Genomic DNA, 26,899 nt, shown 5'->3' on the forward strand with positions numbered 1-26,899 from the left:
TTGAGGCCAAACAATCATGAGAGGTATAAACAGGCGAGATACCAAGAAGCATTTTGTAAGTGTGGGGATTCAATTACTAGGGCTCACGATGTCAAGCTGAGAGAGGAACTGTTTCAGGAAGATGTGCGTGGAAAGTTGTTTTCATAGAGCGTGATATGTGCCTCGAAAGACTTGCCATTGGAGGTGGTAGAGCCGCGCACGATAACGTCTTTTATGATGTGTGCAGACAGGCAGATGACTGGGCAGGTGTCAAAGGGATACATATCACTGGAAATTAGGTGACATGCTTCGATAGAAGAATTGGATCGGCGCAGAATTGTGGGTTTGAAGGGCCTGTTCATGTCAGGTAGCTTTCCTTTTCATTTGTTTTATTTCATATCGAATTAGTACCAACACTGGATGGAGCGGCACGGGTTTTCTGGACGTTTTAAGGGAGAGGGACGGGGAAAGCGAATTGCTGTCCTTGTTCTTGTTTTTTTATACCCCCCTGGCGTGTCTGAGAACCAGTTGGAGGCGGAAAGTTGAAGACGAAATGAGTGAGGCAGAGTGAGTTAGACAGAGACGGAGGAAGAGTCATGTGCTCTGAGAAGTGGCTGCCTCATCGCTATCTTAATGTACACTCTCTCAGAACAAAGAAAAACAAGGGCAGCATTTGCCTCCAGTTCCACATGAAACGTGTTCCTGTTGTCTGAGGTTCAAGTCAAGGGAAAAAAGCTGAAAAACCGGAGAGACTTTGGAAATCATTCAGTGAAGATATCGTGTTTGATTGTTTTTATTTTTTAATACAAACTTCTTGAGTATGATTTGATCAATTTCTGTCGCACTGTCTCACACACGCTCGGAGGATTTCTCAGAGATGAAAGCTTCGACACTGGCACAGGGAGAAACGCAGATTCTGGAAGTGGGGATAAAGGGCTCTGAGGGGGAGGAAGACACAAAGCCGTTGGAATTTATCAAGGAGGAACTGAGTCACGGCCTCGACAGTCGGTATCTGTAGTTCTGTTTCCCTGCAACAGAAACGCTAGCCCAATCCTGAGACAGATTGAGACACCTCCTGCTCCCGATGTCTCTGGGTTTAGTTACATTGGATGTGTTGGGCAAATATTACGGAGGTTCAAGCCCAGCAGTGACGTCTTGCTATGGTGTAGCTGAGGGGCAAATGAGTCAGAGTTTGAAAGTAAGGTGCGAGGGAATCTTGTTGTGCTTTTGATACTTTAGTTATTTTAATCAATTTCTATATCTTCCTGAGTCGTTCCATTCCCACTACCGAGGATGTTTGTTTGGTAAGCTGAATCTCAAAATGACGCAGAGACAGAAAGAACAAATCATTCTATCGTGAGGAATCCTCTGGCAAGAGCTGAAATTCGAGACAGACAGAGAGAGACCTCGATAATTCTAATAAGCTATGCCGTCTCCTTGTCATTCAATTACACAATTCCAAACTCAGTTCGACAAAGAATTGTGCGACTGAGGAGTTCTCTGGGATTTTTGCCACAAGGTGTGTACTCGTCGCTGAGTGGATGGGGACACGAAGGGAAGAGAAGGGCCTATTGTGCAATGTGATCCCACAAATTTCACTATCTCCCTATCTCTCTCTGCCTAAATACTCGCGGATGTCTGTCTTTCCAAAGCTTTCAATAAGTCTCCGATACCCCAAAATCCTTCACACCGCCTCCCCATCCCGTTCAGTCTCTCTCCACCTCTCAGATCCCTCCCTCGACTCTGTCTCGTCCCAGGGGTTCACCGGAACTGTTCCATCAATCAGTCTTCCCGATGTCTGAAATGCACTTTTCACTTCTCTCCACATCTTTCCTTCTGTCTCTGGTCTGTCGGATCGTGCTGTTGTTACCTGAGCTTTATTACATCAGCATCCACCTCCGTCTCTCTCCCTCTCGCTTCAGATGGTACGTCTCTAACTCTTCTACTCTCCCTGGGATTTCTCTTGCTCTGCCTCTCTCACCGTCATTCTCTCACTCCGTCACTCGGTGTATTTCCCCTCAGCTATCTCTCTGCCCTTTTTTTCTTGTTGACAACGGGATTTCTCCCTGTTTCACTGTATTTGTCATTGAATCCATCTCGTGGGCTTTTATTCATATTTATCTCTCTTTTTCTGCTTATCCCGCATGGTATTCTCGTTCTGTCTGTCTCCTTGGATCTCTCCGTCTCTGTCTGCACCCTGCAGGTCTGGACCAGTCTATTTGTCTTTCTCTTTCTGCATCTTTCTCAATTTTTCTGTCTGTCCAAACGCACACACACACATCTGCAAGCTGTTCGAGAGAAGTAGACATACACAGAGATACAGAGACACAAATACAAGCAGGCACAAAGATGCACAGAGACATAACATCACAGACTAATACATAGATTCATATACACTAGCTCATGCACGCGCAATTATAAAAATGCAGATTTATTCTGACAGAGATAGACACACTGATGCGTAGACATACCATCAGAAACTCAAACACACACAGACACACATGAAGACACACAGACACAATCTGACACACATACGCACACACACACCGACACATTCCCAAAACACAGAAACATACACACACACGCAGACCGTTAGCACACACTCATACAGGCAAGATAACACACATTCAGATATACTGACACACGCAACTAAACTAACAAAAACCTACACACTGACAGATCCATTTTCATACAAACGCAATGACACACACAAGCAAAGATAAATAAACGTAGACAAGTGCATACCTTCAAAGACAAATGCATACAGAAACACAAATGCATACAGACGAACACTGTATAATATAACTGACACTGCCCTGACTTTAAACATCTTTAATACACATTGCGTCAATCTGATAATTCCCAACTTATCCTGCTGAATTGTGATGAGAAAGTAGGTCAGTGCTGCTATGTCCCTTGCTCTTCTTTTTTCAGAGAAGAGGCAAATGAACACTCATACAACAAATCAGTGTAATTTCATATTGTCTATCTGTGAATTGGATTGATGTTTGTTCTCAGAAACACATTGAAAGCAAATTCACAGACTTCATTGGTTAAGTTCAGTCCCACATAAATATCGTGTTTCCTGTGTGAAGTTATGGTTTTCCCTTGTGTGATAAATCTGCGCAAGAGTATGTTGCCCTCTTTGAGTTCAATTTTCTTGGAGTTAGGTTGAAACTTCACAGTTGATAGTTGGTGCAGAAATAGCACAGCCGGTTAGGCAATATCACAGTATGACCAATTCCACGATATAAAATTCCCAGATGGATTCATTGTTCAAAGGCCGCAATTTTCATTCCCACGTGGTCGACTATGACATCCAGAGGACATCCTCCATTTCCCACATGTCCGCCCTTGAACTGTACCCATCCAAATGCAACAAGGAGAGAACCACCCGCGTTCTTATCGTCTATCCGACCAAACTCCAGATATATTGCATCATCCTACACCACTTCCGCCACCAGAAAACAGACCCCACCACCTGTGGTATATTTCCGTCTCCATTCCAATCAGCGTTTTGGGAAGATCATTGCGAGTCCTTTGTCATTTCTACGTCCCCCACCAGCCCACATCCCATTCCCTACTCATTCCACTGCCACCGCATGAATTCCAAAATCTGCGCCCAAACCTCCCCCTCACCTCCATCGAAGGCCCTAAATAATCCATGCATATTTGACAGAAATTTACACGTTTTTCCCCTAATTCCCCTCATTGTCTATTGTATCTGTTGCAATCGATGTGGTCTCCTCTACATCGGGGAGACAGAATACTAACTGGTGGATTATTTCACAGAATATCTCCGGGACACCCGTAACAACAAATCCCACAGCCCGTAGCTGAGCACCTCAACTCCCCATCCATCTCCATGTATCCATGCCGGTCCCGGACCTTTTCCATCAACAAACCCTAATCGCCTGATGCCTGGAAGAAGAACGCCACATCTGACACCTCGGCTCTGTGCAACCACACAGGTTGAATGCGGATTTCACCAGTTTCCTCATTTCCCCTCCGCCACTTTACCCAATCTTAAGCCTCCAACTCTGCACCTCCCTCTTGATCTGACCATTGACATTCCCATCTATCCACTTCATCCTCCTCTCCGACGCATCACGTTCTCCGCACCTTCATCTATCTCTAGAATTCTCAGTTATCTTGACGCCAGCCCCCTACACCTCCCATTGATCTCTCAGTCCCCCACCCCAACGGCCCACAAAACACATTCCTGATGATGGATTATCCGAAAAAACGTGTATTCTCTTCCGACGTGAATGCTGCCAGACCTGCTGTGCTTTCACAGCGGCACAATTTTTGACTTTGATAGCGAGCATATGCAGTCCTTACTTTCTCCCGATTTGAATCTGCAGCTTTGTCTCTGTGTGGATTTCAGTTCTGAGATGTGTGTGTGTGTGTGCGCACGCGCGCGCGTCTGTGAGCGAGATTGAAACAGTGTGAGGGGTCAATAGAGGGTCAGATAGCAACCATTGGCCTTGCATTTCAGAAGCTGCTCTCCCTTCCACCTCGATCTTTCCTTCTTTGATCTCAGAAAAAACCTCTTGGTTTGCTCCTTACCTAGCAGAGTTGTGTTCCAGTTAGAGGGAGCTGGGAACAAACTGGATGAACTGGGATTTTGGAGAGAAAAGCGCTTCTGTGACAGAGCCAGGAGTTTATGAAACAGTTGCGTTTACTTGTGTCAATGAGAGAGGGAGGGAGAGATACTGGAATCTCAATGTATCAGGGCAGAAACGAGATCATTCAGACCATTGCATCTGCACTGATATCATGGCAAATACATTTCTTTCATCCCCATTCTCTTGCTTTCTTGTGTAACCCTTGATCCCTTTGATACACAAAACCTATCTAACTAAACCTTACGTTAACTCAGTGACCAGGTCTTCATGCCCTTCTATGTCAATGAATTCCGTGGGGGCATCACATCACTGGCTGAGGGCAACTATGCCCTCGTGTCATCGTCTCCTCGAACAGTGGAAACATTTTCACAACATCTACTCCACCGAAGCTATTTAGTATCATTTGCCTTTCAATTAGATCCTCATTCTCCACCTGAACTAGCATATTTCCCTCTCCAACCCTGTCCAATTTCCGCATATTTCCTTCCCTACCCCTATTAGATTTCCTCCAAGACCGTTCCCTCCGTGACCATCTGGTCAGGTCCACGCAACCTAATAACCCACTCTCCCTTCATGGCAACCCCTCCTGCCACCGCAGAAATAGCAAAGCCTGTGCCCAAAGCTCCCCTCCTCATCTCTGCCCAAGGCCCCCCAAAGAGCGTTCCACATCCATCAAAGTTTCACCTGCACGTTCACATGTGTCATGTATTGTATCTGTTGCTCCTGATGCGGTCTCCTCTTCATTGGGCAAAGTGGATGCCATCTCCCAGAGCGCTTTAGGGAATAGCTCTGGGATCCCTGCCAAACAGTCAACCAACGCCCCTTGGCCGAACTTGTCAACTCGCCCTCCCACTCTGCCGAGGACCTGCTGGTCTTGGGCCTACTCCATCGCCATTCCCTCACCACCTGACGCCCGAAGGGAAAAAACGCCTTCTGACTCGGACGCTTCAACCCTACTGCATCAATGTGGAAATCACCAGATTCCTAATTTATCCTCCCCCACATCTCAACCCAGTTCCCACCCTCCAGATCAGGACGGTCCTCATAACCTGTCCCACCTGTCAATCTTCCTTCTCAGCTATCCGCTCCATCTTCCTCTCTGACCTATCAACTTGACCCTACCTCCATCCACCTATTGCGCTCTCAGCCGCCTTCTTCCCTGTCCCACAACCCTCCCTATTTTGTCTCCACCCCGAGGATTCCTGCCTCATTCCCGATGAAGAGGTTTTACCCAAGACGTCGATTTTCATCCTCCTCTGATGCTGTCTGGCCTGCTGTGCATTTTCAACGCCAAACTAATCTTGACCCTCCTCCACCTACAATCAACCCAGAGCAATCAACCATTCCACCCTTTTTAAGCTGTTCATTTCTGCGACCATCCTCGTGAATCTCATCTGATTACACTCCAGTGCCAGTACATCCTTCCTGCAAGAATGGGGCCAAAATTGCGCAAAATACCGCCTGTTGCTCTCTTTTCTCCCAGTTTATTTGCCTTTGTGTCTCTGCCTCAAAGTCCTTCCCGCTTTCTGTATTTTGTTATTTCTCCCTCTCTCCCTTTCTTTGTCTCTTTTTCTGTCCTGTGCTCTATATCTCACAGGGTTGTCAATTGTATCCACTTACTTCAATCTCTCTCTCTGTCTATATGTATATATTTCTATAGATAGCGCCCAGAAACCCTAGCTACTCTCCCCTGCAAGAAAGTCACCTCAGAAACTACTGCCAGACTACGGAGAGCACTTGATATCATTGTTGCCCACAAACCCACCTACTGAACATAAAAGACCCTATACAGCAAAGCGGAATGCACTTAAAAACTCATTGCAAGGTCTGTAATAAAGCACTACATTGGACAAATAAGCAGAAACCTAGCTGGCAGGATACCACGAATACCACCTCAGCACGATAAGACATGACCCACGATCACTACTATCATTATATACAAACAAGGATGACACCGCTTTGACTGGGTCAACAAATTCATCCTTGTGCAAGCCAAACAGGGACACTCACGAGAATTCCTGGAATTATAGCATTCCAACTGGGACTGTATCAATAAACACATAGATTTTGATGCTATCCACAAACATCTGAGAACAAAAATATGTAACGTTAGCACCAACACAGGAAATGACATTCAGCAATCCAAGGAAACCTAAACGCACGAATAGAAAATGGGGCATAACACGACAGCTTCATTGCAGGCTCACTGATAACGTTACCTATTCTGGTGATGAAAACCTGATACCATCCTTCTAGCTCAATGAGCAAACGTAAATTCGGAAACTCAACCGGATTTATAAATCTTCTGAAAATTCGGTAACTTAGTGTTAACGTATATCAGTGTATGCTGTGCCTGCACCCCTAACAGTGGGGACGCTGTTGTTTTGAGCCAGAGTAACAGTGTCTCTCTCTGTCACTTCCTCCTGTGTTCCCCCACATCACAAGCGGCAGATGTTCCTTGAAGAAAGCATCACTGCCTGTAAATCTTCAGGTCTCACAGTTGCTTCATTCTTGAGATGATATCTTCATAGACACAGCAGTTTGGCCCGATCGATGTTGGCTCTGGCATATAATCAGTAGATGACAAAAATGGGAAGATAGAAAAATAATAGAGACAGAGATCATGTGAGAATGAAAGGGGAATATGGAGTGAGAAGAAGCCAGGGATAGAGATAATATCTACAAAGCTCTGTCGGAGTGGGTGACCCAGAGGTGAAAGAAAGGACACAATGACTAAAGCACATTTCCTGAGCTCAACTCTCTCCTGAGGACCAGGACCTGGGGCCGAGTTTGTCCAGCTCAGCTTCTTCAACGAACCGACAAACAAGAAATATAGTTCTCTCTGCTGCGAGGCACACTCAATTGGGCATTTTATTAATTACGAGTTCAAGTTAGAGATACAGTCAGAACTTGCTCACTGGCCTCTGAGTTGACAGAAATATTCATATATGTTCTTATAATTCACTGTTGGCTTATGTCGGACAAATCATCAATTCCCTCGGTTTGTCACAAAGCGTCTGACATCTTGATTGTTCAGGGTTTGAACTGAAATAGAATATCATGGATTTTTTGCGAAATTAATTAATCTAAATGATTTATGCATTTGTGAAAAGGGATATTTCAGTATACTCTTCAGCTCCTGTCTAAATATAGTCTGGGTCACTGCATAAATCATCGTGTTTGTGCAGCAACTGAGCAGTTGCATCATGAAGCCCAATTCCTTCACAGAGTTATCGAGATTCACAGAGTCGTAACCCAACCAAAACATCCTGTTGCACAGAGTATACACCATTATTACTGACCATAATATGATGAAATTGAGCGATATCACAAACAGCAAGATGATGGATTTTTTTCGATTTTGCATTTCTGTGTCAGACTGACCGTCTCCTTTTGTCTGAGCCCGGAGTCTCCTGCGGGCTCTGCTGGTCACTGAAATGTGTCTGACGGTGAAAACATCGAGCAGCAAAATCAGGAGAAATGGGAGTGTCGGGGTTATAATGTTGTGTAGGAAATCAATTGAGACCCAGACACGAGAATATTTAACACTAGTTGTCATCACACAAAACCAGGGGGAGTTCTGAAGCCAATATTGACCTGTGTACGTAAAATACCAGAAAATGTTCTTTAAAAAACTGAACAAAGTCACTGTTCCAAGAACCACCGTTGCCGTTTTCTCACTGCAATACTTACTTTTCAGATTCTGTCAACAAATTGCCACAAATCGATCGAATGTGAAAGTGACGCTGAACCAGACAGAACAGTCAGTGGCTGCATAAAGCAAGACAGCGTGGACATTACACACTGGGATATACCAGAAGAAATTGAAATGCTCATAATAAACAATTGGGATGTGCCTCAATATCAGGTCGAGGATAATGACCAGTAGATCCGCCACTGCCATGGCCCCGAGATAACGACGGACACATGTCGACAATCCACAGTCTTTGTAACAGAAGATGAAGATCGTCACTACGTTTACTGGGAGGAAGGAAAGTAAAGAAAATTATGCATCATCTAGATTCGAAGTTACCAGTATGATTGAGCACGTCATGGCTTCAGAGGTTATTAGAATAATTGATGCTAAAATTACAATCGGAAAAATCTGATTGACTACAAAAAAGTGATGTAAAACGCCGGGCACACTCCCTAGGCAAACTCACAGGCAAACACTAGTATTGACAGTAGATTTCTTGAACATTCCCACAAACTGGATCCCTCGAGAGCAGATACCGGTCACTTATTTTCAGTTTCTAATATGGAGGGCAATACGTTACCGTTTCTTCCAGTTCCTTGACGACAACGAGAGTTTGGAAGTTTCTGTCTTTTAGTCAAAATTCTGGTCGACATTTGTAGAGAAGAAATACAAACGCAGGGAAAACATCCTCATTCCTTTAATTGTCTGAGACGTTTTAGAAACTGCGTCTCCTTCTCCCTGGAACGGGGTCTCACCCCTCTGAATTATATCTTTAGTTAAGTTAACTAATACCAGGCCAATTTGAAATAATGTCATGTGTAGAATGCTGCACAGAATTTATGTTACACAATATTCCGGGAAATATCAGTTACGCAATTTTCTGGACAATATCACTGTCGGATGTTCCAGGAAACGTTAGTTGCAGAATTATCTGGGGAACGTCTGTTACAGAATAGTTTATAGAATGTGGGTTATGAAATGCTCCCTGTCATTCACTTATGTAATTTACATGGAATGCCAGTTATACAATGCTCCTTGAGAACTTCGGTTTCAGAATATTTTTATGAAGGTCAATTATCGAATGTTGCACAGAATGTTGGTTACAGAATGTTCAGGAAAACGGCAGTCACACAATGTTCTGGAGAATGTTGGTTGTAGAATCTTACGGAGAATGTTGTCTAAAGAATATTTTGGGGAATATCAGTGAGCGAATTTCCCATGGCAATACCTTGATGATTTGTTCTCAGATTTTTTTTTCCGAATTTATGGGTGCAATTCCTTTATCATAGAACAAAGCAAATTAAAACCAAACTCGTCTGGATTTTCACTTCTCAATATCCGTCATCCTGCAGCCATTTTAATTAAATCATATTATTTTCCCTCAATGTGTCCATTCAATTCCTCAATGTTCTCGAGAATAAAAGACATATTCTAATTGATTGGCTTTCATTCCATTTTCTAACCCATTATCATCTGCTCCATTGTTGCCATTAATCTGTATTTTGACTATTCAGGAAACAATCTGACACAGTCATGCTCACAAAATCAGACCTGTTTGGTTCATTAAGCCCCATCACCATACTGTCCCACCTGCAGGAGAGACCTATCAGTGTTGGTGGCACTGTGGTATTCAGACAAGAAATGAATTACCCTGGAATTCGTCAACAATGATTGTAAAGCTCAAGAAATTTCATATTAAGTGGTCAAAAGCAGTGAAGAAAATCGCTTGATGATGGATATCTACTACCACACATACAACACCTCAGTGATGAATAAATTCTCCCCGAGGATGAAACTATGTCGAAGAAAGCACTGAGGGTGACATGCACAGAGAGCAGTCTCTGCGTATCGGACTTGGATTTCAATCGACAAGATTGTATGCACAAACCCACCACAGGCCGAATGCAGGGCGGAGTCTCAGGTACACAGTAGACAGACTTCAGGAAGTAATGAGTGAACCAACAAGAGGGAAGCATTCTCACCAAACCTCTTTTCGCAGATTTATTCGACCCCAACAGTATCTGCAAGAGACGGAGCACACAATCCTGGCGAATATAAAGTATCCACCTGATTATTGAAGATACCGTCCACTGTGTTTTGTGACACTACCTCCTGAGAAGTAGGACGTAATTCAAGTGGAGCAAACAAATCGAAACTGGACACCCATAAGACACTGTGAGTCATCAACACCTGCAACCTTCCTGCCATCATAAAATTGGATGTAAGCTGTTCACTGATAATTCTAAAATGTCCAAACCATTCAGAACGGCAACTATACTGAAGCAGTCTATTCAAGACATCAAGTGTTGGAAACCTGAACCTGTGGGCGGCACGGTGGCACAGTGGTTAGCATGCTGCCTCACAGCGCCAGAGACCCGCCAGACAATTGAACTCCACACGGGCGACTGGCTGTGTGGAGTTTGCACGTTCTCCCTGTGTCTACGTGGGTTTCCTCCGCGTGCTCCGGTTTCCTCCCACAATCCAAAAATGTGCAGGTTAGGTGAATTGGCCATGTTAAATTCGCCCGTAGTGTTAGATAAGTGGTAAATGGAGGGGAATGGTATGGGTCGGTGTGGACTTGTAGGGCCGAAGGGCCTGTTTCCATACTGCATGCAATCTAAAAAGATCATTCAGAATTTCAAGCCAGAGACTCAGCAATTGGAGTAGATGTTTTAAACTGTCACGCATCTTACACAGTAAATGTAACGTTCAGCCATTCAAAGCTGTCACATCTGAGTACTGGGTGAACGAGTTATTCTGCCGGTAACAGTGAAAAATGAGAGATTAATAATCTTTATCAATTTACCAGTAACTAACGAGTAGTTTTATATTGGCTCAATCATGAACATAGCTGCCTGACATCATGGGGTTCCGGATTCGTGTGACTCTCTGGGTGGAGTTTCTATTATATCTGTGGCTGTATGGTCTACTGGGTGCCCTGGTTTCCAACCACAATACAAAGGTTTGCACATCAGATCCATAGTGTGTAGGGATGTGCCGGGTAGGTGCATTTGTCATGGGAAATTCAGGGTTACGGGGTGACTGAATTATTTTCAGGTGGTCAGTATGACCTCGATGGGCCGAATTATATGCTTCCAGGTTTAAAGGATTTCATGGCTAACGCTGATTCAAGGGTCTCAATGATCAGTACCATGTCCTCAAATATATTCATCTTGTATCAACATTTTCAATAAGTCGCACAATGGTTTTCTAATTCAATTTGTCAACGACGCAAAAAAAGGCAGGTAACTGAAATATCTTGTCACGAAGCTATTTTCTTAAAGCTTTTCGCTTTGACAAGAATACTGTGCCCTTGCTTTTTTTCAGAGGGATCGTAAACCGGGGGGAGCTCCGAACGCGCTGGTTTAGCACTGAGATGGAAAGCTTTATGAAAATGCCCTGTTCTTTTCATGTAAACAGAGGAGATATTAGGACAAAACGTTTATATGTTAGAATTGGCTCAAAGATAGATGACAGAATGTGGTGATGGAGAGTTGCCTTTCAAACTGCAGGCCTGTGACCAGTGTAGGGCCACAAGGATCGGTGCTGAGTTCTCTACTTTTTGTCATTTACATAAATGATTTGGATACGAGCATTAGAGGTACAGTTAGTAAGTTTGCAGATGACAGAATAATTAGCAGTGTAGTGGACAGCGAAAAATGTTCCCTCAGATTACAACAGGATCAGGACCAGATGGGCCAATGGGCTGAGAAGTGGCAGATGGAGTTTAATTCAGATAAGTACGAGGTGCTGCATTTTGGGAAATCACATCTTAGCAGGACTTATACACTTAATTCCTGAAGAAGGGCTTATGCCCGAAACGTCGATTCTCCTGTCCCCTGGATGCTGCCTGACCTGCTGCGCTTTTCCAGCAACATATTTCCAGCTTATACACTTAATGGGAAGGTACAAGGGAGTGTTGCTGTACTAAGAGACATTGGAGTGCAGGTTCATAGTTCCTTGAAAGTGGAGTCGCAGGTAGATAGGATAGTGAAGAAGGCGTTTGGTATGCTTTCCTTTATTGGTCAGAGTATTGAGTACAGGAGTTGGGAGGTCATGTTGCGGCTGTACACAATATTGGTTAGGGCACTGCTGGAACATTGCGTGCAATTCTGGTCTCCTTCCTATCAGAAAGATCTTGTAAAACTTAATATATTCTAATCTAATCTAAATGAAGCGAACTGCAAAACAGTTAAACGTGGTTTATCGAAATAATAACTGGACAATGAGACTTACCAGGGACACCAACTATAGCCAGAATAGGATAATAAAAATACTGAATAATCAAAAGTGAAATTTTGATCCTTGATGTTAATGACCATTGATGATAATATGTTGAAAGATACCACACAGCCTCGTATACACCCTTGTCCAATGTTGTAACATTCCAGTCGATTGTTCTGAGATTCTGATCCATTGTTATATCTTTCCAGTCAAGTGCTGTCAGCTTCTGATCTATCCTTCACATCTCTCTGGAGCTGTTGTTCCCTGTTAGTGCTGTATGAAATGTTCCGCTCTTATCATGTGATACAACATTGAACAGAAATCATTTATAAATAAAAGTTGGAACCTTCCACTTGGATAATTAAAATCCATGGAGACTGACGGTAATCACAAGCTCCGAACAATCAGGTTCAATTAACCCCTTCCTTACATGGCTGTTCATATCAGAATAAAAGGGAATACTTACTTCGTTTGGAGGGATTGGATGAGAATTTCTGAGAATTGAAACATATATCATTCAAACTTTTTAATTTTTCATTCTAGTATGTGGGATTACAGAGACAACAATGCAAAGTTGTATATGTCCCATTCTGCAAAATGAGACTGACTACATAAAATGGCTAGAAGTAAAATTTCTAAGCAAAAAAGATCACAATATTTGACCCTCGTTGACTTTGTGTAATGCTGTTCCTATTTTAAGTGCTGCATTATTAAATCCTTTCACAGCTTTGAAACATCGTTCAGAGCATTGAGGCTTTTACTCCGGAACATGAGGAAACATTCTATACCTATATGCCTGCTCTCGAGTGGTGCGAGGAGGCCATTCAGCCCACTACTGCCAATTGGGACTTGAAAAGGCAGAAAGTTGGATGTTGTCACATTTTGGAAAGGGAGCCATTCAACACATAAAGAAGTGTTCCCAAAGCTCTACGAGGACTCACTGTGAGGCCACCTACAATACATTTTGCTGTTTGCGTTTTTGTATCTGGGAAGGAAGGGGTCTCCATCTGATACAATTTAATGGCGGTTCATAATACACGGGTTTCCGCTTCATTTTCTCTCTCATGACTGTTTCAGTTCATCAGGAGCAGGGCATTCAGCATCTGTAGTCAGTTGCACAGTAAAATAAATAGACCATTCAGCGTCGCAAGACTGTTACAGAGGGACAAGAGGAAACCATTCAGTGTCTCGAGTATGTCACAGTGGGATAGGATGAGACCATTCAGACTCTCGAATTTGTAACTGGGACATGAGGAGGCAAGTCAGTCTTTGCAGACTGTAACAGAGGAACAGGATGACGTCATTCAGATTCTGAACCCCGTTACAAAGGGACAGGAAAATGTTATCCAGCTTATTAAATCTGTGAAACAAGCTTATTTACTTGTGCAATAATGAGAAAAAACTCTAATGAATCACTCTAATTTTGATGATGTATAAAAACCAGAGAAAGGCAATAAAGGCTATAGGTAATGTGACGAGCAATAGAGTCCCTCAGTACCATTCCTGATGAACATCAGGAGACGATACAGCTATTCGATGCTATTGCTCAGGAGCAAGAGGAGGACATTCAGTTCATTAACCTGGTACACAGGAACAGGAGGGCGTCAGTTAAATGTTCCAGCTTGGTGACCACGAAAATCTGGAGACCCGTGAGCCTCCAGGAACATAATACCCACGAACTCGGAGAGAAATCATATTCCCAATGAATGTGACGTACTGGGATAGAACGAGAATTGGTTTGTTGCAAACAGAAGAAAATGAATAGGTTAAAGAACACGTTATTCAGTCTTGTTACAACATTGATGAAAAATCATATCTCTCCTCATTCCGGTCAACAGTGGTTTCACTCTCTGCAGCCACTGCTCCATTTGTTGGTCATATCACTGACACGGATGTTGTAACTATAATCACCTGAAACCCCAAACTCCAGGAAACCATCCCCAGTATCTCTACAAACTTTCAAATACCAGAATTAAGTCAAACACCACTCGACTACAGGATCTAATCCTCACCTAAATAAACAATCATCGAGTGATGCCTCACGTGACAGAGCACATGATCAGCAGAGCAAGTGACGTCAACAGAATTTCAGTGGACAGGATTGGAACACGGCACAAAGATGTGCCTCAAAGCTTCTGAAACCAGCTATTTAACATTCACGACCGCACACGACGCTGGGAAGCGAGAGAAAGCGTGAGCCATGCATTTAGACAACATCTGAGATTCTTAAAAGTGGAACCCGATGTTCCAGAGTGAGCCATACCGAGGTCAAGAGAAAAATACAGAATGTTAAAACTGAACAATTACTTAATGGAAAACAAGTAGCTGACATTTGGGATAGATACTGGAATTGTACGACGTGGAGAAGGCAATTTTTGGAGTTCCAATTGTGAGAATGAGAATGTGAAAAAAAGACATTACCACATCAGCTAAGGTGGTTAGATATGTCACATTCGCCAACCACCTCTCATAAACAGCAGAAGGTGATAGCTGCAGATGCTGGAGAATCAGAATTGGGAAATGGCGCTAGAAAAGCACACACGGTCAGGCAACGTCCAATGTGCAGGAAAGTCAACGTATTGGGAATACGTCATTCATTAGAAATATCGTGGGGGCGGGGTGAGGTTGAACGGTAGGTTGGCGGGGAGGATGGACCGGATAGATAGGAAGGAAAATGGCAGGTCAGAAAGCTCAAGAATGCAGTGCAAAGTTGGAGGATTGGATCTGGATAGACAAACGTTGTCCGAGTCAAATGAGTACCTGCTGGATCCATGATGGGTGGCGCCCCACGTATAATATTCGGATCCATCTCGACACTCCTACACGTCTTTCATTGGCTGCTATGGCAGGGTTGTGTGTCCGACTTTGTCTTGAGTGTTGGGGAATTACAGACAATCGTATGGTGAAAGTTTAGCTGTTGTTTAAAGGTGATGGGTGAAGGCGTAGGAAAGTGTTGACGAGGTGCTCATGCTCATGGATAAGGTGTTGCAGGCTGCAAAGAACTAGAGCTGTTCACTCCCAGTTGGTGAACACTTCAACAATTATGGACATTCGGCCTCGGTTCTTCGGGTGATCATCCTCAAAGGCGGACTTCGAGACAGGCAACAATGCAGATTCACCAAGCAGAGGCTGATAGATAAGTTCAGTAGGCATGAGATCGGCTTCAATCGGGACCTTGTGTTCATGTCTCACTACAGGTGACCCCACTGCACTGTACATTCTCCTTCAAATATACACACTCACACAAGCACCCGGAAACACACTCTCTTACATACTCACACACACTCCACTCCCACATGGATGTGTGCATTGTCGCACACCAACACAAACACACATGCACACACACACACACTTACACACAAACTCATGCTCTCACTCTTTTGCCATACTTCACACGCGAACGTACACAAGCACACACACACAGATGCACAAGACACAGACACACAGACACACACACACACACACATACACATGTCCAGGGGTAAGTTTGCATTTGCAGAACTGCATTGCAGGTTCTTTCGATTTTGTTCATGAAACACACAATCTGTAGGCAACGAAATAATTTTGGTAATCCAAGCAACATTTTGTAAATTCCTTGCTTGTAATCAGAACCAGACTGGCTAAAGTCTGGAATACCTACAGACTCTAACATCAAACCTTTAATGCGTTGTCTGAGCTAAAATGTCACCTTTTCACGCTAAACCTTAAGTTAACTCTGGAATGTGAGTTTAATGAATATTTGGAAATTACATATTAATAAATGGACACCTGCAAAACTTGTTGAAAGGTGAAAGATGTAACAACAATGTAGGTTGTTTCAATATGTTGCATCCGTGAATGACATTAATATATTTTCCTATAAATTCTATGTTTAATGATCCTACTCCACTTGAAGCATCGCTCTGAAAGCTTGTGCTTGCAACTCAATCAGTTGGACTATAACATTGTGTCATGTGATTTTTAACTTTGCCTGTTCACTGGGGAGACAGGATTCCAGCTCGCAGAACAGTTCAGGGAACATCTCTGAGACACTCGCATGAAAGAATCCAGCCACCCTGTGGCCGACCACTTCAACACCCCCTCCGCCAAGGTCATGCCATTCCTGGAATTCCTGCACCGACAAATCCAAGCCTAAACCGGGACCTTGAGTTCATGTCGCAAACATGTGGCCATACCACACTATATTCTCTCTCATACACACACTCACGGAAGCACACATAAACTCACTGTCTTACATACACGATCACACACAGACATACAGACGCTCTTTCCGACCCGCACTCTCTCTCATGCAAAGACACAGTCAGCCCCAAGGGTCGCACCCATGTGCACACCTCCACATAGGCCAGTACTCCATCGTGCACACAAACACACTCTATCAAGCACGCACGCACAATCACAGGCACACACACACAGGCACACCCACGTTCTCAATCTCTCTATATGCCTCACATGCATGTTGAATGAAGTGGGCCTCATCTTACACCATGGTAGCCTACAACAACATAGCGTCAACGTCGAATTTGCTCTCCCCCGACCTCAACCCAGATCCAATCCTATAACTCGGCAGTGTGCTCTTGAAATGACATATCTGTCTATTTTAATACCAACTATCTGCACAATGATGCTCTCTGACCTATCACCATCTCCCCGCGCTAGCGTCTACTACTGACTACCCAGCTCCCTTTCCCCAGAACCACACCCAAACTCCTGTTCATCTTTATCTTTCAAGCACAATCATTCCCCCACAACACATATTCCTGATGAAGGGATAATATTCGAAATATTGATTCGACTCGTCCTTGGATGCTGCCTGACCCGCTGTGCTTTTCTGGCGCCATACTTTTCAAACTCACAGAAACAGCCCAGTTTTCAGAAACAAGGTGAGATAGTTGTTGAGCAACGAGCGCTGAATAGAAGCTAGTATACCGTCCAAATGATTTTCGCAATCTGTACATGATTAATAATTGTAGAGAGTTGTGCAGACCACACCTTCGCGTCAATCTCTATACTCGAACTGGAATTGTTATCGCATTTGAGAATTTGTGCTGATCACTGCCATGCATGGATGTCGAAATCAGCGGTTCTAATATGTCTCCAGCATAGGAAAGGTTGCAGAACACAGTAGCTTGTCCAGACAGCTCTCCCGATTCTGTAAGCACCTGCTGTCCCGATACAGATCCCCATCTCTGCAAACCCCATGTACATAATCCTTCCTGATCTGTGGAAACATTTCCAGCAATCCCTAACTTTGTAATCTCTTCCAGGTATCTCGAACATTCATGTGCCCCTTCAAATCTCCCAGTCTCTGAAACCTCCAGCAGCTGCTTCAACCCTCTGTTAGATTCTGCAAGAAAAGTCACATCCTTTTCAGCAGAACCTCCTCCTATTAATTTCCTGCAGCACCAATGTAAGCTTTCCTTTCTGTTTTCTGCAAGGCCACTGTCTCAACATCCTCCACCCAGACGTGCCTTGCTAGCTCTAACCGCTTCCAAAAAAAACAATCTGCCTGTACACCTGTGAGATTCTCCCACAGGATCAAGGGGTATTTGAAACGGGCGCTCTGCAGGTTTGGAGGATGCTGTAAATGCATGAATGTTTGTAGAGGTTATAGAATGTACAGAGGAAGGAAGAGTTATCGAATATAAAAACATGTTATAGAGATTGGCAATTTGAAGTCACAGAGGGACGAATCTGAAATTCACCTTTTGGCTGTCAGTTTCAAGAAAAATGCTAAAGAGCTGCAAATGCGAAGGCACATTGTTGAGTCTTGAATCCGTCTGTTCTGACTGTGGAACTGTAATAGGTACCAGGGGCTGATTCTGCACAGGCTGATGAGAAAGTGTTTAGTCTTTATGATCGAACATTGGAGCTCAGTTTCAATATCGGTGACATTCAGACAAGAGACGGAATTTGGGATCATTCTGTTCTCATTGTGAGACACGCTTTCCAGAATAGGTGTGGGTAAGTATAAAGAGTTGTGGCTTGTTCAGTTCTGAATGTAATTTCCTATTCTGTAATTAGGTTTCGATGTGATTCTGAACTGAAACAATTACAACAGAAATTACTCGCCACAACAAAAACTCCCAGATGTCATTACTTAACCAACGGTCAACTCAACAGAGCGGCAGATCAGAATAAGTAATCACTTCCTGAGATGCTACAACTGAAAATGCAAAGAAATAGTCGTATCGGCTGCTAAGAATGGAAGGCACAACATTGACCATAAGCTGTGCAGATGGATATTTCGCTTCCCTTTTCACAGCGTCGGCTAAATTTATTGGCCTCATGTACATGATTGTCATGCCCCTTTCTAGTGGAGACAAGCAAACAGCTAAGTCATGTCATAAATTGGCAAAGTATAATTTTCGTCAGATTTCATGGAGGATTTCTCTCCATAATCCTCGTGTACGCAAAATATTGATCTGGCTGGTCCAGTTCCGTTTTTTACTTCAAACAAAAACTATAACTATCCTTGTCTTTATAATCTCTTGCAGCCCCTAGAACAATATATGTCCCTGGAATGTACCCAGCGTTCACACACCTTCCTATCTCTGTAACGTCTTTTGTGCCCTACAGCCATCCTGGTCTCCAGGTGTCATCCCTGAATTGCTTTCTAACTTTTCAAAAAGAAAACGAAATGATAACTTTAAATATTACGAACCAGTTTAGATGTAGCTGTTATTCTGGAGATGTCCATGCAGTGTGACCAATACTGAGAACTGGGGATTCAAGAGTTTTCACCATTTAGACATGAAAGATTAATAGGCGAACACGCTAAAGTAGCATTGTGTATAAAAGTATGGGATAAGTGTTATTGCTTTACAAATAACTTTACACATGGCTACTTTATGCCCTCTCCCCTCACCCCTGCATATTGATGGCATCAGGTATTGGTAACCTTTGAAAACTTCATAAAATAACGCAACATAAATGAGATCACTCTGCACTTTGTCTGCGTTGGTAAAAAAAACGCTACTTTTTTTTGCAAAGCCGTTGTTCTGAAATCCTGGAGACGATAGGACTTCAGGTACAGATCTCGGCAGTACTTTTAAAATAAAATTTTGAGAGTTTCTGCCTCTACTCCGCTTCCATGTGTGACTTCCAAATCCCTACCATACCTTGGATGAAATAACATCTTTCCTCAAACTTTCTCTCGCATTTAATCATTAAATATCAATTGCTGGTAACTGCTCTCTACAAAGGACCATGATGTTCTATAACTCTCTACCAGGTCACTGATAATATGTGCACCTGAATCAAGTCTGCTCTCAGCATTCTCCGTTCCAATCTTTCCACAGAAATGAACTTTCACATTCACAGTGTAACGACCCTCGTCTGCACACTCTGCAGTCCAATTCCATATTTCCATATGATGGGGTGGACAGAACTGCACACAGTACACAAGCTGTTACTGACCTCATTATTTATCCGTCCCAGCATACGTTCCGGCTCTCATAACGTCATTGCGTCATGGAGATGAACAGCACGAAAGGGGACTCTTTAGTCCAACTCCTCCACACCGACCACATGTCTCAGCCTAATCTCATCCCGCATGTCAGCATTGGATCAATAACCGTCCAAAACTTTCCTATTCACATTGCGATGTGGATGTTGAAATTGTGTCATTGTACCAGTCTACACGACTTACCTTGGCAACTTATTCCATACACGCATCACCTCTGTGTGAAAAAATATGCCCTTTGTCTCTTTACTCTATCTGAGCCCCTCATGATTTTAAAAACCTCTCTAAGGTCACCGCTCAGTCCCCAACGATCCACGGAACACATTCGCAGCCTATTCAACCTTCCTTAAGCCACGAATACTCCAACTCTCTAAACTATCTTGCATATCTTTTCTGAACCCTTTCAATTTTCACAACATCATTTTGGTAGGAAGCAGACCAGAATCGTATGTTTGGCTGATCAAGGAAATAATACCATTTGCTGCCTTAACGAGATGATTGATGCCTCCAACTACTTTCAGGGATCTGCTGACACTGAATGTACTCTCGTTTATTGTACATTCCTCTTTATTGTTGATGTCGTGAAATGTCTTGTCATTCACCTCTCTGGGCTGTTGCTCCCTTGACCTGAAACCGATCATTTCTCTTTTTAGACAGTCTGTCATGTGATCTTTTGTCAAATCCAAGTACGACACACCGAGTGACATGTCTACTGTGAACCGACAGAGTCAGATTAATTATGCACCATCTTCCTTGAACAAATCCAGGTCGAATATTCTGGAGTCCCTGGAACTTCCTCAGTGACCGTTTTTCCTGCGCCTCAGAGTTCCAGCCTCGACATATTCAGTCAGTCCCATGCTCGACATTAAATATTGTCACGGTGTTAACCATTCCTCAGTCCTTGGGTACCATCCCTGTATCCAGTAAGTATTGGATAAGGATGGCCAGTATCAGGCGGAGGAAATTTCTCAGGCATCTTTTAACAGCGTGGAGCGTTATGTTAGCACCTATTAAAGATGTGAATCTTTTTTCTAACTACCCCCTACATAAGTTTGTAACTCCCAATATTTCACATCTCCCTATTTTGTTACAGACAGACAGAGGCCTAAATCATTTTATGATTTGATCAATTCTCCTTTTATTTGAGTTTCATGGAGGGTTTCTCTCCACAATTATAATTTTGTCATTACATCATCAGCAATCTACAACATTGCCTACCTTCTCAGCCCGCGTGGTCTTCCTCTCATCTGACACAAGCGCAATGATTGTTCTCTTTTTCATGACAACTGTCAGTGCCTGGATAATCGAAAATGAATTGATTTCCCTGTAATAGGTAGCACCGTTAAAACGTCATAGCACTCTTAGATTGTCAATCTGAAATTACCCTGGACATGACAGAGGGGTTAAATTTGGCGTCCCACTTTGAGGTTCTGGTGGATGGCCTGGTGCAGAAGAGGAGCATTGTCTTCGTCAGGACTGACAGTGGAGGGCATGATATCAAACCCTATCAGTTTTGTCTGCGATTGAACGCTGGATCAATGACGTGCCAGCCTCGTGAGTGAATGCCCAGTAGTGCCGGATGGCAGTCAGTGACCTTCTCCACTCCACCAGGGTAAGTGCCACCATCTGCAATTTGTGACCTCGCCTTCAATCTATCTCCCAAACTGCACCCACCTGCCATTATAGCTCATGTTCTTCCACTTGTCTCTGAATGCAGCAGCTCTCTTGGTCTCCGTCTAACCTCTTCTCTGCCCTCTCTCCAACTCCTACTGGTGTCTGTGCTGCCTATTCCCTCACTTAGGACACCTCGCCACCTTTCCTTCCACTGCACCAGCACTAATAGCTGTATCAACAACTTCTATCCCCCTAATACTCCTGGTAATTCTCACATTAGAGAAGGAGCCACCCAACATTACAGAAGGAGCCACCCCCGAACAGGGGAAGGATCCTGACCAAGCAACTACGAACGCCATCTGACTGTTTCCAATCTCCCAGATTGGTATCTCTGACTCCCCCTCACTCACTGGGTACCTTGACAGACAGTGAAGAATGACATCAAGTATCCTGTTTTTTTTTTTTTCTGTCTGTGCTAAACAAAAAGAAAACATGGCAGTAGTGTCCACCTGGTTGGCTGGCTGATGGTAAACACAGCTAAAAGCAGGATCAAGCAAAATAAGAATTCTGTCAGCATTCAGATCAGCTCAAAGTGAGCAAGTGTGAACACACAGGGAGCAGCCAGAGGTGCAGTCCTCGTGCTGGGTTAGTGTCCCACAGCACAGTGTCCTTGCAGCAGCATTGCAGTGAGACTTGTCAGTGCAGCACTGATGTGCAGAAGCATGCTTTCAGTGTTTTGGATATGTGCTGCGATGTCATGGTGAGATTATTATTTGACATATACTCGCTTTGTTTGGTGCGGAGTGCATGCAGCCTCTGTCTTTGTGGTGTTCCCAGAGACGTCTGTTTCCAACATAGAAGTCTGCACGAGCGAGCAAGGAGATAAAGTCACCAGTTATCAGCTCTGCCTTTCATGTCAAATTGTCCACACTGAGTACACCCCACAGTGAGAAGGAGGATACAAAACTGCAAAAGGATGAGGAGAGATCTAAAGCAATGTGGCTGTCGATACTTGTAATCAATCAGTCAGCAATTGGCCTTCATCATGCTGATATCTTGCCTTAACGAACAGTACAGCACAGAAACAGGCCCTTCAGCCCAGCAATCCCGCACGGACACATGCTGCCTGTCGAAAGGTATAAAATTTACGATATCATTTTATTCCCTGCCTACTCATACATCTGTAAAGATATTTCTGAAACGTTGTTTTTGTTTCTTCTTCGATGATCTCATTCCATGCACTTTCATGTTCTGGAACAGAAAAGAAAATCGTGCTTCTCATATTCCCTTCAGACTTTCCTCCTTTTAGGTAAAACCTATGACACCGAGTAATTAATATATCCACCTTGGGAGAAATTCTCCAACTATCCATGCATTTAAAATTTTGTTTATTCTCTGTCAAATAGTTCATTCGCCACTGATATCCTATTGAAAACAAATCAAATTTGTCCAATTTCTCCTCAGAACTAATATGCAATAAACCAGACAAAATCCTCGTGTAAGTATTACAAACCCTCTCCAACACCTCGACAACATTTTGCTGATCTGGCAACCAGTACAGAAATCAATATTCTAAATGTGCACTAAACAAAGTTCTATCCAGCTGCTCTGTGACATGCTAAACTGTATATTCTAGCTCTCATTGATGTACGCAAGCATGTGATAGGCATTCTTGACCACACTACTTATCTGTTGGTACTTCCAGCGAACTGAGGAACTGTATGCTTAGATGCCTTCGGATGTTGAAGCAACGTAGAGTTCTTCCATTTACTGGATACTTCTCTCTACAGCAGTCCATTTAAATTGTGTCGCCTCGCAATTGCCCAGATTAAATTAAATATACTTTCTCTCCACCAAAGTCTAGAGCCAACATATAACCTGCTGCATTCTGTGCCAATCAACCTCACCATCCTCAACTTGCCCAATCTATTCACAGGTTTCGAGTCACAAAAACACCCTTCCACTACTCCTCTTTCTTCTATGACCAACAGTTCTGTATCCATCTTACCGACTGACCGCTGACCCCATTTGACTTCAAGTTCTGAATTACCCTGCTGTAAGGAACCATATCAAAGTTCTGTATGACCACCAAGATTCCCCATGCCATTATCAATCACATCTGCCACTTTTGCAAAATATTCAATCAAGTTTGTGAGACAATATCTTCCCCACACAAAGCCGTGTTGCATTTCGTTAACAAGTCCATAGTTTTCATTATGTAAGTCATTCCCAACTCTCAGAATCGCCATTAATTTCCCTACGACGTGTCATAAGTATCACCGAGCTGAAATTTCTTGAATTGTCCGTGTTGCACTTTTCAACATAGGAAATAACCATCAGCTGTTCTCCAGTTCTCTGGGAGCTCTCCTGCGACGGAACAACATAAAAAGAATGTGCACAAGAGCACAGCATTTCGCTCCTTCTCTTCACTCAGTAATCTGGGATGGATCCCCACATGTCCTGGGGACTTGCCAATCCAATTGCTTTTCAAATCACACTGCACGTCCACCACTTATAAACATTGAAATGCTATAAAATATCAATATATTCTTCACTAGACTTACTATCCAACATATCCATCTCCTTTTTGAATACCGATACAATGTATTCATTAAGGACGTCACCCACTTCCTCCAGCTCCACGCATTAATTCCGTCCTTTGTCCTTGAGTGACCTACTCTTTACCTAGCTATCCTTTTAAACTTGATAAACAAGTTTGGGATTTTCTTTTCTCCAAAGAAATTTAATGGTGACTTTTAGCTCTGCTAATTCCTTTTCATAATCTTTCTTTCCCCTTGATTTTCATGTTTATCGAGGCCTCCAAATGTCTTGAGTTAAAAACTCTCAGATGTGCCTCTTTCCTTTTTTGACTCAGTTAGTAATACTTCTTGTCCCCACAGGTTCCCATATGTTGTCGTCCCATCCTGTCCCGATGATGAGATCCTAAATTCCTAAATGCCGTAACATCGAAAAGTGTCTGATGGGCTTCTCTGGCATGTCTGCCAGATTCATCACTATAGTCTACATTACTATGTTACTTTAAGCTTCAATTCAAATTCAGAAACTCTACAAACCTACTGCATCGAAATATGATTTCCATCGTTTGCCTTTGACGTTCCTTCCTTTACGTATTTTGATTTACTGTAATGAAAAGAAACTGCTAAATATCGCTTGATATCTCTGGCCAGTATACTTTCACAAATACTGTTGCCTTCATAATTTATTTTCGGATCTCACCCCTCCTCATACCACTGACAGCTATTAGCGTACATTTTGTGCCTGAATGATTGTAGACTTCGAGGAATGTCTGGATTTTGCAACCTGACACTTTTGCCTTGAAGGGACACGCTTTCGCAGAGCCACATTAATCTCCGATCAGAATACCTGCCACAGCTCTGATTCAGATTTATATAATTGTTATTGTTTCCTGTTCAGCTGGATGACGTTTGTTCTCAGCTTAATAAAATGAGACTGGATCATACTAATACTCCAGCTCTTAGTCTGGCTTTGTCCCTTCAATATTTAGGTGAGGATCAACTGAAATATGATCTAATTTCCCAAAATGCTTTTCTTTCCAGATAGCAGTGACAATGAATGGCAGATACTGTTGAAAGAGTACCATGGTATTCACAGCAGATTCTGAGTGTGGATGGTGGACAGAGGGAGTGATTGTGGATTCGAGACGATTAACTGGGCTGCTAATTCTCAAACTGTGTCAAGATGTTGGATTATTACTGGAGCTGCCCTCATTCAGGTAAATGGAAAGCCTTCAATCATATTCCTGACTTGAGACTCAGAGATAGTGGGCAGGCTTTCCTAAGACAGAAGAAAAGTTACTCACTGCAGGCTTCCTAACTTCCGATCTGATATTCTAACCAGATCAGCTATGTGATCTTGGATTAACCTGAGAATGTTCATGCTAATCGATTCAGCGAAGTGACTGTGGTTGGATATCAAATGGCGATGGTCACATGATTTAGAATAATTATTATCTAATATTTGTTTTGCTCAAATGTTACTTCCAATTTGCCACCCCAAGCCTGGCTTTTGGCCAAGTCTTGTTGCACCTGGAGTGATTTCGTAATCTGAGGATATGGGAATAGTTACATCATGAGCCAACTTCATCACATCTGACCCTAAGAAAGTGGGAACATGCAGAAGGGTGATTTTCCCTTGGACCTGCTGCCTTTGTCCTTGTAGACCGAGGGTTTATACGGTGCTGTATAATAAGCCTAAGTACAGTTCATCTTGAAGTCACTGCAGTACTTGAAGTACTGAGCATCAGTGGTGGAGAGAATCGATGTTTGTGGAAGTGAAAGCAATCGAATGGACAGGTTTTGTCCTGTGTTATTCCTGGGATGTAATCCTCATCGGCTTTGAGGACAGACTTTCGGGTATCAGCAGGTGAGTTACACATTGCAGAATTCAGAGCCTCTGACACGCTCTTGAAAGAAACTTCAGTGATATAACCCAGGATGCGAATAAGCACCAAATTGAATATCAAGGAAGGACAGTTTGATTCGTTATTTATGAATTTGTCTCTCAATTGTATTCTCTGAATACTATTTGTCATCTATGAGATTAAAGCTGGATATTTTCCAGGACTTGTGACACATGGACAATTTCAGTATCTGTGGAATGGTGTAATCAATGAACATTCCCACTTCTGACTTTCGGATGGAGAGAGGGTCATTGCAGCAGCTGGAAATGTTTGAGACTCGAACAGCCTCTTTCCTGAGGAATGCCTGCAGAGCTGTCCTGGAGTTTGAATGAGAGACACTGAAAATATTAATTTTTTGCTGTTAATAATTCCAAACAGGGGATGACTTTCCCCGTTTCCAACTAAGTGTAATTTTCCTCAGATTTATATTGTCACACACTGGTATATGATGTCACGATGTTACGGGTAGCATTCACTGCTCCTTTGGAATTTCATCCTTTTGAACTAATGTTTAAATAGTGTCAGGGTTTGAGTGAGCCGAATGGAGCACGAACGGAATGCCACTGAACACGTTATTGCTGATTTATCACATAATTGCTGGCACCTTTCTTTACATTTACATGGTAGACCGTACACCCATGGCTCAGTGACTGGCTGCAATGCAAGTGGTCTGCTTTTTGTTTACAGGACAAACTTGGGCCATTTATCACATTGTTTGGAGATGCCAGTTTTCCGCCTGGAATGGAACAGCCTGGTTGAAGATTTGTGAATCTCTGGAGTTAAATCACAGCTTCCAGTGTCTCCAGTCCTTTTTCTTTGACATTGTGTGGAGTGAATCTCATTGTCTGAAA

This window comes from Chiloscyllium plagiosum, unplaced genomic scaffold (assembly GCF_037043375.1).
Source record: "Chiloscyllium plagiosum isolate Xiang-an unplaced genomic scaffold, Cpla_swu_hap1 HiC_scaffold_29, whole genome shotgun sequence".
NCBI lineage: Eukaryota > Metazoa > Chordata > Chondrichthyes > Orectolobiformes > Hemiscylliidae > Chiloscyllium > Chiloscyllium plagiosum.